Source organism: Oryctolagus cuniculus, chromosome 19, assembly GCF_964237555.1.
Source record: "Oryctolagus cuniculus chromosome 19, mOryCun1.1, whole genome shotgun sequence".
In the NCBI taxonomy this organism is placed as follows: Eukaryota; Metazoa; Chordata; class Mammalia; order Lagomorpha; family Leporidae; genus Oryctolagus; species Oryctolagus cuniculus.
The window spans coordinates 53,252,260-53,270,819 of record NC_091450.1 but is presented as its reverse complement, the minus strand read 5'-3'; the positions used below and the strand labels follow the sequence as shown (position 1 = coordinate 53,270,819).

Genomic DNA, 18,560 nt, shown 5'->3' with positions numbered 1-18,560 from the left:
CGGGCAGTGCTGGTCGTAGCAGCCATTTGGGGAGTGAACCAACAGAAGGAAGACCTTTCTCTCTGTCTCTCTCTCATTGTCTATAACTCTACCTGTCAAATAAATTTTAAAAAAAAGATGAATAAAAGTTTTCCAAAAACTCAAACTTTAGCTTTAATGCTCAAATTTAATCAGTTACAGAATATATTTTCAGTTATTTTATTACATATTAAAACTTTATTTGAGGAGGCCGTCCGCAGCTCAATAGGCTAATCCTCCGCCTAGCGGCGCCGGCACACCAGGTTCTAGTCCCGGTTGGGGCGCCGGATTCTGTCCCGGTTGCCCCTCTTCCAGTCCATCTCTCTGCTATGGCCCAGGAGTGCAATGGAGGATGGCCCAAGTGCTTGGGCCCTGCACCCCATGGGAGACCAGGAGAAGCACCTGGCTCCTGCCTTCGGATCAGCGCAGTGCGCCGGCCGCAGCGCACCGACTACGGCAGTCATTGGAGGGTGAACCAACTGCAAAAGAAGACCTTTCTTTCTGTCTCTCTCACTGTCCACTCTGCCTGTTAAAAAAAAAAGTTACTTGAGGGTCAGAGGGTCAGAGAGAGATTTGGAGAGACAGAGAAAGAGAGTAGGCTGAAGCTAGACTGGTCCAAAGCCACAAGCCAGGAACTCAGATCTGAGTCCCTCATGTGGATGGCAGGAAGCTAATTATTTCAGTCACCTCCGCTGTCTTTCAGAATCCTCATTAGCAGGAAGCTGGAGTCAGGAGCCAGAGCGGGTATAGAACTCAGGTACTCCGACATGGCATATGGGTATCTTAACTGGCATCTTAACCACTGGGCCAAAAGTCGACCCCTTGGTTATTTTTCTTGATGTCTTATATCACACTTCATTTATTTCCCTGAAATTGTCTTGAGATATCGAAGCCCAAATACCAGTGTTCGTCAGTTTTTCTTACAATTGACAGTGTTTCATAAAAAAGAAATAACTATCTCTTGCCACTCACAGAATCTGTTATTCTCAAGACAACCAACACGTCTATGTACAACGTAAGTGCTTTATGAGGGCTCATTCTACATTATTTTCTGTTGTTATTGTGAACGTGTGGGAAATAGCATAATGAGCAATAATACAATTTTGTGGCACTGCCGAGCTGAAGATCAGCAGGTGTTTTTATCCACCATTGCTTTTGAACCATCACTGTAAGTGTTAACACAGTGGGATAGGCAAATTACACCTTGGTATTGTTAAAAAAGAAAGAAAGAAAGAAAGAAAGAAAGAAAGAAAGAAAGAAAGAAAGAAAGAAAGAAAGAAAGAAAGAAAGAAAGAAAGAAAGAAAGAAAGAAAGAAAAGAGAGCATCCTGGACCCCATCAAAAAGTCTCAGGGATTCTCAGGGGCTCAGAGACCATATTTTGAGAACTTTTGTTCTAGTCTTTTTTTTTTTTTAAGATTTATTTATTTACTTGAGACAGAGTTACAGAGAGATGGAGTGACAAAGAGAAAGGTCTTCCATCTGCTGGTTCACTCCCCAAGTGGCTATAATAGCTGGAGCTGGGCATATCTGATGCCAGGAGCCAGGAGCTTCTTCAGAGTCTCCTATATGGGTACAGGGGCCCAAGAACTCAGGCCATCTTCTACTGCTTTCCCAGGCCATAGCAGAGAGCTGGATCAGAAGTGGAGCAGCTGGGACTTGAACCAGCGCCCATGTGGGATGCTGGTGCCACAGGCCTCAGCTTTACCTATTCTGGCGCAGCGCTGGCTCCCCAACCAGTCTCTTAACTGCAAGGCCAAAAGGTCAGAGTTACCGAGAGAGACGGAGAGATAGAGATATTTTGTCTGCTGCTCCACTCCCCAGATGATCACATAGGCAGGGGCTGGGATGCTGGCATTGCAGGTGGCGGCTTTTCCTGCTATGCCCCAATGCTGGTCTCCTGCAATTCATTTATAACTGGGTTTTGAAATGCACACAACCAATGTCTGGTTTTCAAACTAAACTTGGGCAGATGTGCCAATATATCAGCAGTTATACAGAAACAGATACTCTTGAATTTGTAGTAACTTATTTGCATTCTTAGTGAATAAGAAGTTAGGGAGCAACATTTTCCCAGTAATTTAAATGTTTATTACCAATTGTAATTAAATGACTAGAAGTTACTGTGATGCCCAACATAAACAAATATAGCGTCTTTGTATAATCTATGCTAGAGTAAACCATGCCATAGAACAGAATGTTATCTATAGAAGAGAACTCAACTAATGTTAGGGAAAATGAGAGAATTTATATATTCTAAGGGGTAGCAATTTTCAGAGTAGATCCAGGGAAGAGACCACCACAAAGAGTCGTTTTTTGATTTGGTTAATTTTTCTTTTTTTACGTTACCCATATATAATATTTCCTCTTAAAATAAGCCTCCTATTCTTCATATCTTTGTGCTATTGTTCTCAAAAGTAAGGTAGCAGGGTCATCCCAGGCAGTCCTGGGAAATCAGCACACAGGACTCCTTTGTATCCTCCCCTCCTTTTTTGCAACTGTTGCAAACATAGGAAATGGTGATTTGGTCCACTAGTGTGGCCAGTAGGAAGAACACCAGCTTTGGGACCAGTTCAGACCTGCTGGACCTCTGGGCAAGTAAGTTCCTTTGGCTTTCTGTGTCTTTTTTCCACCTGGCAGATGGCAATGAAAATCTGTCCACCTCAGGGCTCCTAGGAGCACTAAACGAGGTAAAGCACAAGGCCCTGGGCACAATGCTGGATGCATAGTAGGTGCTTTGTGAGAATTATCATTATGTTAGTTCAGTGTCCAAGGGACTCCTTTATATTCTATAAGCTCTGTCTTTCTAATTCTCCTTCAGTTGTTGTACTCTAATGCCCAGACTCCCCTGGTAAGCTGTTCTGGAAAGATAAGCAATTATGCAGGCTTCTTGGTTGGTTTAGCATGGATTAAAACAAAAGTCTCTAGTTTCTCATGACTGTAGAGTCCTTTAATGAAGAGTGAGTGCTCTTTGTCCTCTTGATTTCAAAAAGGAAGTTACCTTTCCTAGAATGCTTTTGTGTTATGGTTACATGCATTACCACGTATCTTGAATGTATATTATTTATTGTGTAGAAGCCTCTGTAGCAAGACAGCTGCAACTCAAAACAGGTCCGTGGTGTTATAAAGCAGGAATGTAACCTTTGTAAGAACATTTTTAAAGACTTTATTTCTTCATTTTCAGCTTTTTCAGTCTGACATGGCAGAAAAACCAACATGTATGCCTGCAAAGAAACCTAATGCTGAAGAAACAGTTCAGTATGTCTTCCCAATAGAACTCTCTGGGCTTCAGTAAGATTGGAAACTATTGACTGAGTACACTGGTACAGACCCAGATGTTAAAGGCTTGCTTTTTATGGCTGCATATGAATTAACTTTTCTTAACTTTTATATTCCTTGCAGTTAAATATCAATGACAGTTTAAATCATGATTACATTTTTGAGTCTCCTGATATTGTTAGTAATTCAGAAGACTATTCCTATTTAACAGCAAAGGAAAACGTATTAAAATTCCAGAACTTACCAATAGGTGAGAAGAAAAATGCTATCTGGATGAGGATATTTGTACAGGTTATGTACCAAAAATGAATACCTTTTATTTTTAAAGTTTTATTTTACTTATCTTAAAGAATGGCAGAAAGAGAAAAAGAGGAAGTAAAAGAAAAGAGAGAGATTTTGCTCATAGCTGGTTCACTCCCCAAATGACCACAACAGCCAGAGCTGGGCCAGGCCAAAATCAGGAGCCGGGAATTCCATCTCCCCACTTGGGTGGCAGGGACCCAGGGACTTAAGCCACTACCTGATGCCTTACCAGGTGCATTAGCAGGAAGCTGGATTTGAAAAAGTGCTGCAGGGACTAAAACTGGCATTTCCATATAAGATGTGAGCACCCTAACCAGCAGCTTAACTCACTGTGCCATGGCCATGCCAATGAGAACTTTTTATTTTTATATATTTATTTTATTTATTTTTGACAGGCAGAGTGGACAGTGAGAGAGAGAGAGACAGAGAGAAAGGTCTTCCTTTGCCGTTGGTTCACCCTCCAATGGCCGCCGTGGCTGGCACACTGCAACCGGTGCACCACACTGATCTGGTGGCAGGAGCCAGGTACTTATCCTGGTCTCCCATGGGGTGCAGGGCCCAAGCACTTGGGCCATCCTCCACTGCACTCCCTGGCCACAGCAGAGAGCTGGCCTGGAAGAGGGGCAACCGGGACAGAATCCAGCACCCCAACCGGCACTAGAACCCGGTGTGCCGGTGCCGCAAGGCAGAGGATTAGCCTAGTGAGCCGCAGCACCAGCCCCAATGAGAACTTTTTAAATGAAGTTATGTTAGGAAGTGGTTGGGTCGATGCTTGCTGATTGCTTTATTGAGTGTCAGTTTGAATCAAGTTCCATTTTAAGATGAGCCTCTGTACTAGGGAAAGGTAATTCATATTAAAATTTATATTAAAAATAGAGTAGTATGTCCAAAAGAGTGAAACTTGAGTTTCAGAACTCTTTATGATGGAGAATGTCAAATTTATACATGGATATTCAGTTATGTTAAATAGTGTTTGTTTATGTCTTAATTACTAATGGCATTCCTGTTGGTGTTTTCTCTTTTTTCAAATTCTATACCTAAGTTTGAGCTGCCAAACCACCAATTTTTTTCCCTTTTCCTTCTCTCTGAGAGAATGATCTGTTTCACCTTTATTTTTCTATCAGCCACACTTTTTCTTTAAAAAAAAAAAAGATTTATTTATTTATTTTCCAGTCAGAGTTAGACAGAGAGAGAAAGAGAGAGAGAGAGGTCTTCCATCCTCTGGTTCACTCCCCAATTGGTCGCAACAGCCGGAACTGCACTGATCCGAAGGCAGGAGCCAGGAGCTTCCTCTGGGTCTCCCAAGTGGATACAGGAGCCCAAGGACTTGAGCCTTCTTCCACTGCTTTCCCAGGCCACAGCAGAGAGCTGGGTCAGAAGTGGAGCAGCCAGGTCTTGAACTGGCGGCCATATGGGATGCCAGCGCTTCAGGCTGGGGCGTTAACCTGCTGTGCCACAACACCAGGCCCCTCAGTGTATCCTTACATGGCAGAAGAAACAGTTTCCATCAAGCCTTTTTCATGAGGGCAGAACTCTCACAGTCTAATCACCTCCCAGTGGCCTACCCCTTGACACCTTGCTTTGGTGATTGGGGTTCAACATACAAATTTTGGGGGGAACCCAATATTTCAGACCACAGCAGTGAGTAATCTTCTAACCTTTTATTGAATGCTTTTACAACTGGACAACATAGCTTTAAGTATTACAAAATACCATTCTCACATTACTAAAGAATTTAAAGAATAGGAGAGAGAAAACATCTTTTCAACTCAGCAATAACTAATCTTTGGCTGACTTTTTGTATCAGCAAATACAGGTCAACCTATTCCTTTTAAGTTCTGTACTTTCTCAGTGCATAGATGTCTTGTTCTTCAGTAGCCAGTCCCCTCTGGGTAGTTGAAAGGTGATATTTTCTCTATTTCTTATAACGCTGCAGCACTGAACAGACCTATCTTTTCATGTGTTTTTTGTGCTATTTTCTTATAAATGGAATTGTGGGGTCAGAAAGTGTACAAAGTTTTAAAATTGGGCAATCATTGTAGATACTATGCCAAGATACACTCTCATCATTAGTGACAATGCCCGTTTTTCATTCCTTTCCTATGTGAATTTAAGGCTTAGGTGGACACACTTAATTTATAAATTTAGGATTTTTTTTTAATTATGAATTTGAGAAGGGGAGAGAGAGAGAGAGAGAGAGAGAGAGAGAGAGAGAGAGCACTCTATCTGCTGGTTCATTCTCCAAATGCCTGCAGTGGCCAGGACTGGAGCTAGGAGCCAGGGATATAATCCAGGTCTTCCAGCTGAGTGGCAGGAGCCCAATCATTTGAGCCATCAGAGCTGACTTCTAGGGTCTGGATTCCAGGAAGCTGGAGTTAGGAGCCAAAACTGAGCATCAAATGTAGGCACTCCAATGTGGGATAACCACTAGGCTAAATGCTCATTCCTCCACCACTATTCAATTACTGAATGACTTTATGATAAAGTCTCTTTCATATGTTATAGAAAATTAGTTCTTTGGAACTTGCTCTCCTTTTGCCATTCTTTTGGGCATCCCACAATAAATGTAATACCTTTTCCATATGATGATCTTCATGCATTTTCAGGCTTTATTCCTCTAAAATGCTTGTTTTATTCCCTCTCCACATCTTCACTTTGCGTATACAAGGTTCTGTTATGCAGCTAAGCACTCCACTTTGGGTTCTTTCCATCATTTTCCTGTCCCTCCTACCTCTTCCTCTCCTTTTCCTTTCTTCCTCCCTTGATGCCTTTATTCCTGGTTATTTAATAAAAAACACTGTATCAGGAACTCTGCAAATCATGGGATGACATGCAATGTTCCAGTGTGCCCCTTAGAGTTGAACATGAATTTCCTAAAATTTTGACCAGCAGAGACAAGTTCAGCTGGCTGCATCCTTTTATCTTGTTACATGGACTATCATAGTTTTTTTCGAAATTATATTACACTATTAACTCTTTCTTGCACTTGTAGTCATTTTAGTTTCTTGCCTCCTCCCTTTATGCTTTTATTAGATTTAATTTGTCATTAAGCTACAGTTTATATATGCAACATGTTATGTTTAATTCTTTTGTATTTCACCTAGTTTTCTCATTTGTTATAATATATTTTCAAAAAATTTATTTGGGCCGGTGCCGTGGCAGCCATTGGAGGGTGAACAAACAGTAAGGGAAGACCTTTCTCTCTGTCTCTCTCTCTCACTGTCTACTCTGCTTGTCAAAAAAAAAATTATTTGGAAGGCAGAGTGAATCAAAATCTGGTTCACATATTGCTTTGTGGGGAATGACCCAGCTCCAGTGGTGCTCCTAAGCTGGCTGGCACCTAGCACTTAGCACTTAGTGAGAGCTCTGCATTCCAGGGCATTATGCAGGTGGCTTGAAATCAACAACAGGCCAGTGTTAACCTGTATGTGAGCAAATGCTGCGAGTCAGCGTTTTTCCTCTTAAACATTCACAAACATCTCACCAGTTAGACAAGCATTTAAAAATATTCATTATAACTTAAATATAGAAACGATTTGTGTGAAACTTATGACAGGACTAGCCATATAGTAGAAAAAGGCTTGAAGCAAAGGCAGGCGCAAGTGGTGCATTGCTTTAAATAGTTATTAGGAAAAGAAAATGAATATCAAAGAAAATGAATGTCACCTTAGTACTTAAGTCACTTTGTTGGAAAATGTTTTTGAAAAACAGGGTTAGGACTCCGGGCAATAGGCTGAATAAGGGTGGGCATTGTGTCACAGTGGGTTAAGTCGAGGCTTAAGATACCTGCGTCTCATACCTGAGTGCAGGTTGGAGCCCTGGCCACTCTGTTTCTGATCCACCTCTCTGCTGCCCTGCCTGGGAAGCAACAGATGATAGTTTAAATATGTTAGTCTCTTCCAGCCACGTGGGGATTCAGGTGGGAGTTCTGGGCTCCTGGCTTCAGCCTGGCCAGCCGTGGATATTCTAGCCATATTGAGGGAGTGAACCAGCAATGGAAGATTCTCTCTTTCCCTTTCAAATAAGGAAGTTTTAAAAAATATTAATACTTTGTACACATTTGATTATATTATGGATAAGATCTACAATAGGTAGTGCGTCTTGTATTAGTTTTCTGTCTACAGCAACAAATCTCTCTGGGTGCCCAGTGCAACAATCTTTTCTCTCCCATTTAAGGAAAAGACACACAACAGCCCACTTACCCCCGCTTTCGTGGGCTGTCCCATGGGGTTAGGAAACAAAGGAGGAAGCTAGGAGTGGCCCTGGAGGGGCTGCCCACCACTATGTAGAAATGCCGGGATCCCAGAGAGAAAATGTTACCGGAGAAATTGTCTTCGCACAAGAAAGAATTCAGGCACGAGACAGAGAGTAGTGGGAGGTAAAATAGCAAGGTTTATTAGGGAAGGGACATCAGTAAGAACGGATGGGCACCTCTCCAGACAGGACCTGAGAGACTGGGGTGGGGGGGAAGGAGAGAGGTTACTTGGTTGAGTGGAGAGATTACACCTGACCAGGCCAGGTGGGGCGGCTCATCAGAGAGGCAGAGGGCTGAGCGCACAGTCCAGTTGAGACCAGGCAGGGGTGGGGGTGGGGGTGGGGGCTTAACCTTAGAGATGGGTCTTGCTTCCCCACCTCTGCTCTTCTTAGAACAAAGGGCTTTTTGGATGTAAATAGAAAAACTTCTATCTGAGTTTTCCCCTGAAGGTATCTGACAGGAGGAAGCCTAGCTGGCACCATCCTGAGTTTAGAGGAAGGGTGAGCAGGACCCCTGGAGAATGGGAATCTGGAGCAGGGTGTTTGAAGTGCAGACACTGGGCTGCACCTGGGAGATTGTGGAAGATTTGTCAGGCAGAAGGGGCGGGGACCTCCACCTGGCAGGTTATCAGGTAGAAGGGGGCAGGGCAGGATGCGAATACCGGGCTGCCCCTGAAACATTGTCAGGATGACTTTGAGATACAGATGCATATGCTGGACATAGATATCTTCTCTTTAGGCCTTTATGTCACACACACATAAGCTCATAACTGACTTCCTACCTAACAGAATGAGGTTGAGGCTAAGGCCTGTGTTGGGGCTGGAATGTGCACGCGCGCCACCCATGGCATGGGAATGTACTTGCGGGACGCGGTGCGGGCAGGTGGCTGAGGATGAGGGTGAGGGGCCAGAGGCCCCTGTGAGCCCCAGGGTGTCTCTGCGTGAGTCCCAGGGCGGGTCTGTTTGTGGTGACCGCATCCTGGCTGCTGGTGGACGCATGTTGGTGGCTGAGAGTGAGGCCAGGCTTTGCCTCAGAGCCAAGGGGTAACCAGAGCTCCTGCTCCCTCATGCACAGAGATTTCTCCCACAGGAGCCCCTCAGCCAGGCACAGCCAGACTGGAAACGGTTCCCGCGGGGTCCCGCAACTGGAGGGCGGCGGTGGCGGCCCGTGGAGAAGGCGGCTCATTCCTCCTCACCGGCGACGCCCGCCCGGGGCCCGCACCCCGCGCGCCAACCGCCTGCGCCCTGCGGCTCCGATTCCGCAGTTGGGAATGCTTGGGCACGCGGTGTCCCGGCGTGCAGAGGGTCCCAGGCCGCAGTGCCACGGGACCCCCGGGGCATGGCAGGCGGCCCAGGCAGAAAGGTCAAGGACCAAGGACGCGGAAGGTGGAGCCTGGGCCGGGAGGCTGCGGCACAGCGCGTCCCCCGAGTGAGGACCGCGGCAGGCGGCGCCCGCCTTGGCTCCCGGGCGTTCCAGGTGGCGTCCGCGCCCTCTCTGCGCGGGGCGCTCGCTCTTGGTGCCGGGAAGCGGGGCTCCGGGTGCTCCCGGGCTCCTGTTCCGACTCGCGGCGCCCCGAAGTCACGAAGCCACAGCAGGGGCAGCCCGGGCGGCGGGCCCGGGGCGACCTGCAGGGCTGGAGTGGGCAGCGGCAATGAGGGGCACGGGAGGCCGCCCCCAAGTCGCTGGGCGCCAACGCGGAGGCCAGACAACTACAAGACAGGAGCTCGCAGGATCCAACATAAAGTAATGAAAAAGAGAAAAGAGATCCGTCCTTGCAGGATCAATATCCTGAATTATCAGTGTAGCCCATAAATATGTAAAATTATTGCGTGTCCATCAGAAATATAGAAAACCTCCTGTGGAATGTAAAAAATGTAATTATTAAAAAGTAAAAAAAAAAAAAAAATCGAGGGGCTGAAAGAAATAGGGTTATGCCAGAGTCTTGTCTTTGAAGGTTGAAAGTACTTTTGAGACTTTTAGCTTGCTCTTTTAAAACTAGTCGCTGAAATTGGCATTTTTTTTTTTTTTTGGTGTCAAGCAGTTGAAGGGTGCTAGCGTTGATAATGCAGAAAGAAGTGGGCGTAGTTGCCTGATGGCCGAGTCAGAACAGTGGCCTAACCCAGGCGTGTGATTCCTGTAGGGCTGGAAGTCTTACACTACGCATGAAATCATAAAGTCACAGAATTCATTAGAAGTATGTCCCACCCAGTTTCCAATGCAAATCACTGGATAAAATGAATTCCGTAATTCTACTGCGCCTTTGTGAAATTTTGTTCTATTAAAATACTACTATCTGGTTTCTAGGATGGCTAATCACTTGTAATCTTTTTATTTATTTATTTATTTATTTATTTTTTATTTTTTGACAGGCAGAGTGGACAGTGAGAGAGAGAGACAGAGAGAAAAGTCTTCCTTTGCCATTGGTTCACTCTCCAATGGCCGCCGCGGCCGGCACGCTGCGGCCGGCGCACCGCGCTGATCCGATGGCAGGAGCCAGGAGCCAGGTGCTTTTCCTGGTCTCCCATGGGGTGCAGGGCCCAAGCACCTGGGCCATCCTCCACTGCACTCCCTGGCCACAGCAGAGAGCTGGCCTGGAAGAGGGGCAACCGGGACAGAATCCGGCACCCCAACCGGGACTAGAACCCGGTGTGCCGGCGCCGCTAGGCGGAGGATTAGCCTAGTGAGCCGCGGCGCTGGCCAATCACTTGTAATCTTTCTCTTTACTGTATTAACATAAACGTGGCTTGAAGTAGGATGGGATTTTTTTTTTTTTTTTGACAGGCAGAGTGGACAGTGAGAGAGAGAGAGACAGAGAGAAAGGTCTTCCTTTTGCCATTGGTTCACCCTCCAATGGCTGCCGTGGCTGGCGCTTTGCACTGATCCAAAGCCAGGAACCAGGTGCTTCTCCTGGTCTCCCATGTGGGTGCAGGGCCCAAGGACTTGGGCCATCCTCCACTGCACTCCCGGGCCATAGCAGAAGCTGGCCTGGAAGAGGGGCAACCGGGACAGAATCTGGCGCCCCGACCGGGACTAGAACCCTGGGTGCCGGCACCACAGGGGAAGGATTAGCCTATTGAGCCTTGACGCTGGCCCTATTTTTAATACAGAAAACTTCAACTGTTTATGACCATTAACAAGAAGAAAGCATCATGTTGGCCACATCCTTACTAGCATTTGTTATTTTCTGTCTTTCTGACTAGAGCCATTATAATATACATTTACTGACTCTGGAATGTGAACCATCCCAGTTGTCATGGGATAAATCCCAGTTGATTATGATGTATGATCTTTTTGATGTTTTGTTGGATTTGATTTGCTGGCATTTTGTTGAAAGCTTTTGCATGTATGCTCATCGAGTATATTGTTATCTATTTTATTTGTTGTGTCCTTTTCTGCTTGGGGAATCAAGGTAATGCTGCATTCGTAGACTGAGTTTGGAGAGTTTCATCTGATTCAGTTTTGAGGGCTGGTATGAGAAGAATTGGTGTTAGTTTTCCCTAAAGATTTGGTAGAATTCAGCAGTGAAGAAACCCATGGGTCCTTGGCTTTCCTTAGATTAGAGACTTTTAATTACTGAATTGATTTAATTACTCATTTGTCTGTTTGTGTTTTTCATGTTTTCTTGGTTAAATATTGGTAGGTTGTTTGTATCCAGAGATATGTGCATTTCTTCTATGTTTTTCAGTTTGTTGGTATATTGTTGTTATAGTAATCTCTAATGACCCTTGTGTTTCTGTTCTATCAGTTGTCCCATCTACTTTTTCACATCTGATTTTACTTATTTGTATCTTCTTTTTTCCTTAGTTTACTGCAGCTAAAGTTTGTCAGTTTTACTTATGTCAAAGAACCAACTCTTGGGGTTGATGCCGTGGCTCACTTGGTTAATTTTCTGCCTGCGGCGCTGGCACCCCATATAAGCACCAGGTTCTAGTCCCAGTTGCTCCTCTTCCAGTCCAGCTCTCTGCTGTGGCCCAGGAGGGCAGTGGAGGATGGCCCAAGTGCTTGGGCCCCTGCACCTGCATGGGAGTCCAGAAGGAAGCACCTGGCTCCTGGCTTCAGATCAGCACAGTGCTGGCCATAACGTCCATTTGGGGAGTGAACCAACAGAAGGAAGACCTTTCTCTCTCTCTCTCTCTCCCTCTCTCTCACAGTCTATAACTCTACCTGTCAAAAAAAAAAAAAAAACCTCTTATTTTATCAATCTTTTGTACTGCATTTTAAGTTTCTACTTCATTTATTCTGCTTTTTTATTTCTTTCCTTTTCATTTTTGTTACTGTTTTTCTAGATGTTTGAGATGTACAGTTAGTGTGTTTAATTGGTATTCTATTTTTTATGTATATACTTCTTGTTAAAAATATCCCTTCTCATATTGTTTTGCTGTATCCCAGAAGTTTTGGTATGTTGTGTTTCTATTTTTATTTGTTTCAAGGAATTTAAAATGTTCCTTTTGGTTTCTTCAGTGACCCTGCTGTTCACTGAGAAGCATACTGTCAGTTTCCACATATTTGTGAAATTACTAGAGTTTCTTTTGTTGCCTTTTTTTTAATCTGATGAGGCTGGCTTTGTGTCATAATATATGTCTGTACTACAGAATGCTCCATGTGCTGATGAAAAGATTGTGCATTTTGTACCTGTTTGATGGAATGCTCTCTAAGTATCTGATGTGTTCATTGGTCCTATATCATTATATAGCTAGACTCTAATATGTTTTTGTTGATATGTTTGTCTAGGTGTTCTGTTCATATATGAAAGTGGAATGTGGAATTCTGCTACCATTGTTGTACTGGAGCTTATTTGTCGCTTTTGATCTATTAATGTTTGGGCAATCTAGCTTTAAGTATATGTTCATCTAAAACTGTTGTATTTTCTTGTTGAGTTGACCTATTGATCATTATATGGTCACCAGTTGTGTCTGTTTTTACATTAAAGTCTAATTTGTCTGGGATATTTATAGCCACCCCTGTTCAAAAAGCTTTTGGTTTCTGCCTGCATGGAGTGTGTTTTTTCATCTTTTTACTTTCAGTCTCTCTGTGTCTTTTCTGGAGAAGCAAATTTTTGTTGGCAGCGTATTGTTGAGCCTTTTTCTTTTATCCATTTAGCCAGTCTGGTTCTTTTAATTGGGGAATTTAGATCATTTACATTCAAAGTTCTTATTAATAAGTAATGACTTAGTCCTATAATTTAAAAGTTGCTTCTGCTTATTTTGATTACCCTTTGTTCTTTTTTGTGGGCATTGTCCTTCTAAATGGTAGGTTTATTTCATTGTTTTTGTATGAAGGAGTCCCTTAAGCATCTTCTGGAAGCCTGGCATGGTGGTGATGAATTCCTTAAATTTTTCCTGTCTTTCCATGCTTTTGTTTCTCCTTCACTTATGAAAGATAGTTTCACTTAACAAACTATCCTTGGTTGGCAGTACTTTCATTTCAGAACTTGGAATAATTTCAGTGATCCACTCTTCCATTTATATGTCATGTATTTTTCTGTATTTGTGATGGGAATTTTCATTTCAATAGGAGAAGTTGTAGAATTGCTACTGACTGGCTGCCCATGACTGTATATGTGTCTGTCTTGCTCTTCTACTTTGTGGTGATATAATGTTCCCACATGTCAAGGCCTAGAGTGCCTACCTTTTTTTTAAAAAGATTTATTTATTTATTCAAAAGTCAGAGTTACACAGAGGGAGAAGAAGCAGATACAGAGGTCTTCCATCTGATGGTTCACTCCCCAGTTGACCACAACGGCTGGAGCTGCATGATCCGAAGGCAGGAGCCAGGAGGTTCTTCCAGGTCTCCCATGTGGGTGCAGGGGCCCAAGGACTTGGGCCATTTTCAACTGCTTTCCCAGGCCATAGAAGAGAGCTGGATTGGAAGTAGAGCAGCTGGGTCTCAAACCGGCACCCATATGTGATGCCGGCGCTTCAGGCCAGGGCGTTAACCCACTGTGCCACTGTGCTGGCCCAAACATTGTTTTTCTCTGTATTTACCTAAAGACACTTATTATCCCAGAAATGGCAGACATTGGGCCATGGTGTTTGCTGCTGTCTGCTGTATGAGTATATTTTGCTTAACAGAAGATGGTCAGAAAATGTTCCAGGTCTGTGATGTTTTAGCAGATCCCTGTTGGAAGTCAATGTTACACTTGCTGCAGACAAAGATTTCTCTTGTGTATGTGAATATGTCTGTTCTACCCATGCTGACTCTTGTTGATGACATTCTCATTGCGGTGACAAATCATATGAGGCACTTAGTCTTCCTGTTGCTAACATTGACAAGATATTAGATGTATGACCATGGGTAGGTATTGTGACACAGCAAGCTAAACTGCCACTTGAACCCCTGCAGCCCATATCAGATGCTGGTTCAAATTCCAGGTAATCTGCTTCTTACCTAATTTCTTACTAATGCGTCCTGGGAGGCAGCAAATGATGGTTCAAGTGCTTGGGCCCCTACCACCCATATGGGAGACTCAGATGGGGTTTTGGGTTCACATGGCCCAACTCCAGCTGTTGCTGGAATTTCGGGGCTGAACCAACAGATGGATGATTTTTACACCACCTCTTTCCCTGTTTTTCAGGTAGATAAAAACAAACAAACAAACATTAAGAAATAGATATGTAGCTGTTTTGAGCAAAAGTATTTCCTTGTTTTAGAGGTGTTGTTTAGGGAAGGATGATGTAGGTGCTTTTCTAAAATTTCAGTTTGTAGGCACATGAGTGATGCCATGTATTAAAATGGAATTCTGGACCAAAGATGAACCCAGAAGCAGTGCCTCTAATACTTGTCCATCTTACTTTTGGCTTCTTATTTGCCTTATTAACACTCCAGTCTCAATCCTTTTCAGCTTGCCCTGCATTTCCCCCTGTATTTGTGGAAACTCATGTGTCAGTTCATCCAGTAATTCTAGAGTGATCGTTGGAATTAGGTATTCCCACCAGTACTTTTCACCAGTTGCCACAGGATTCTCCCAGTTTGATCATTTACAAGTGAAATGAATGAATACACATGCTATTATTGTTGCTTTGTAGTGAAGACAAGTAGTAAGTAGAAAACCACTGTTCCTTAGGAATATGGACAAGGGCTGTAAATAATAATCAAATTTTAAAATTTCAGTTTCACTCAAAACATTATTTTTTGTACTGTATATATTAGTTACCACAAGTCAGGGAAAATATATAATATTTTGAGTTTTTGTGTATTTCAGTAAGCGTAATGTTCTCCAGTTGCATCCGTTTTGTTGCAAAAGACAGAATTTCATACTGTTTTATGGGTGAGTGGTATTCCATCATATATATATACCAAATTTTTTTATCCATTCTTCAGTCTAGGGTTGATTCCATACCTTAGCTATTGTCAGTTGAACTGCTAGAATCATAGGAGTAAAGATAACTCTTTTGTATGATGATTTCATTTCCTTTCGGTAAATTCCCAGAAGTGGAGTGGCTGGGTTGTATTGTAGATCTATTTTCAGATTTCTGAGGAATCTCCATACTGTCTTCCATAATGTTTGTACTAGTTCACATTCCCACCAATATTGGATTAGGTTACCTTTTCCTCTATATCATCACTAGCATTTTTTTTTTGACAGGCAGAGTTCGACAGTGAGAGAGAGAGATACAGAGAGAAATGTCTTCCTTCCATTGGTTTATCCCCCAATGGCTGCTACAGCTGGTGCACCACGCTGATCCAAAGCCAGGAGCCAGGTGCACTTGGGCCATCCTCCACTGCCTTCCCGGGCCACAGCAGAGAGCTGGACTGGAAGAGGAGCAACTGGGACAGAATCTGATGCCCCAACTGGGACTAGAACCCAGGGTTCTGGTGCTGCAGGCAGAGGATTAGCCAAGTAAGCTGCGGCACTGGCCTATTTTTTGATTTTTGGATGATAGCTGTGCTAACTGTGGTGAGGTGATAAATGTTCATGTTTGTTGTATTTCTCCGTTTATTTTTAGACATTTGTGGAAACACTTGGTTTTCTCCTCTGAGGGCTTTTGTCTTTGAAATATACCACTGTGGCTTAGTGGAGTGTCTATGCCATCAGTGGATATCCAGAAGCATGTGCTGGGTGTGGCCATGGAGCCCTGGTTAACACCCTAGTGTGGAGTAAGAGTCTGGGGTGACACCCCTGTTGGGCATGGTAGATCTCTGTTGTCAGCAGAGGGTGGGTATGATCACTTTGGCTGTCATGATCACAGCCTCAGCTTCTCTCTACCAAGTGAACCATTTGTTCAATGTGAGCCCACAGTTGGTATGCACCTCACCCACTCAGGTGCATGAAGAACCCTCTGCAATGACCCACCCAAGACACTCAGGGAACTCTGAGCCTCTGAAGCCAGACACATGATTACACAACCACACCCACACCCTATCCAACAGTCACAGAATTCCCAGTCACAGCCCACATAGCTCCCACAGTCACAGGGTGTGGGGGGTCCACTCTTAGCAGTGTGAGCCTCCCCCGGCTGTGGAGGGAGCGGCTGCTTTCCCAGAGCCAGATGTCTGCTGGATAGAAGATGGTGCTGCTCTGCCTCGCCAAAATGAGTCTGGGTGCCTTGGTAGAGTGATGGGAGGGGAGCACTTCACAGGCCTAAGTGGGTGCCCTGCTCCCCACCAATTGTTCATGCCAGACTCAAAGTCAGTGTGGACCACGGATCTATCCCTCTGTAAACTCCCTGTCATGTGCAGCCTGCAGCAGTCTCTACCTGCTTTGCTGAGGTGTCTCCTCTTCCCTGCTGGTCACCGGGCACCTGGATGCAGATAGATGGTGTCCCCTCCAGCCAGCAGCTGTGTGAGTTGCTGGTGATGCCCTGCCACTGCTGTGTGATTGTACCGTCCTCGCTGCTCCATGGTGTCTGTCTGCTTTCTGTAGAATTTCCACTGCACACTTCTCTCCAACTGTCCCCTGCAGAATGCAGTTCCACCCTTTTCTTCTGTTATATTCCCATGGTCAAAGTCAGCACATCTTTTCCCTATTAAGCCATCTTGGATCTGGAAATTACCATTAAGAGTCATTTTTAATTATCTTTATATACAGAAGATCAACTCAGTATATACTAAGTAAAGATTTCAACAGTTGCACCCACATAGACACACAAAGTATAAAGTACTGTTTGAAGACCAGTTTTACTGTTAATTCACATAGTACAACACATTAAGGACAGAGATGCTACATGGGGTGTAAGTACACAGTGATGCCTGTTGTTGATTTAATAATTGACACTTCTTTTTTCTTGACAGGCAGTTAGACAGTGAGAGAGAGAGATACAGAGAGAAAGGTCTTTCTTCTGTTGGTTCACCCCCAAAATGGCCCCTATGGCCGGCACGCTGCACCAATCTGAAGCCAGGAGCCAGGTGCTTCCTCCTGGTCTCCCATAGGGTGCAGGGCCCAAGCACTTGGGCCATCCCCCACTGCCCTCCTGGGCCACAGCAGAGAGCTGGACTGGAAGAGGAGCAACCGGGACAGAATCTGGTGCCCCACCTGGGACTAGAACCTGGGGTGCCGGCACCACAGGTGGAGGATTAGCCTAGTGAGCTGCGGCACCAGCAATAATTGACACTTTTATTTATGAGTCAGTAATCATCTGAGGCTCTTGTCATGAGCTGGCAAGGCTATGGAAGCCTCTTGAGTTCACAAACTCCAACCTTATTTAGACAAGGCCATAATCAAAGTGAAAGTTCTCTCCTCCCTTCAGAGAAAGGTACCTCCTTTGATGGCCCATTCTGACAAAATTTTGAACAACTATGTTTTAACTTTGAAGCCTTGTATTTGCTCAGTGTTTTTTAAAAAGTGATTTGAGAAATTTAAAACAAAAATTATCCAATAACACTGATGTCTGTTTGCCACATTTTGATATTGTGAAGCTATGATTTTAATATAACAGTAGTAAAGCATATTTTAGAATTTTGGACATTTTTACTTCTACAAGTTTAGCTATTTCAGTATAAATTCACAGATGTGAGAACGATCATATAGTAGAACTGGAAAAAAGCTTATTTGTAAAGCTTCAACCTAAAATATGTAAATATTCAACTTTAAATGTGAAAATAATTCATTTTTGCAAATTCAAGTTAACTTACTTGTTAGAAAGGTGCCCTTCACACACACACACACACATACACACACATACTCATACACCTACATACACACACATGTACATTCACACACACATACTCATACATACACACACACACAGATACACACGCACATTCACACTCAGTCATTAAACTATGGTAACCAAAAAAGTCTATTACATTTATGTGGTCTCTGGGAAACAAGCAAATCCATCTTCAAGAACATTTTCCAAAAAGATTTATTTATTTATTTGCAAGGCAGAGTTACAGACACACACACACACACACACACACACACAGATCTTCCATTTCCTGGCTCACTCTCCAAATTGCCAGATCTGGGCCAGTCCAAGGCTAGGAGCCAGGAGCTTCTTCCAGGTCTTCCATGTGGGTGCAGGGGCCCAAGGACTTGGACCATCTTCTGCTGCTTTCCCAGGCATATTAGCAGGGAACTGGATCAGAAGTAGAGCAGCCAGGACAAGCACCAGCACCTGTAAGGGATCCTGGCCCCACAGGTGGAGGCTACCTGCTACACCACAGTGCTGGCCTCTCTTTGAGGACATTTATATTTATTTGACAGGAAGAAAGAGAACACTTCTATCCACTGGTTCGCTCCCCAAATGGCTGCAATGACCAGGGCTG

At 44.1% G+C, this 18,560-nt stretch overlaps 1 pseudogene; it reads left to right on the top strand.

Moving 5' to 3' along the window:
• Positions 1-9,191: 9,191 nt before the first annotated feature.
• Positions 9,192-18,560, top strand: part of LOC127489172 (septin-14-like) — a 28,975-nt pseudogene continuing 19,606 nt past the window's right edge.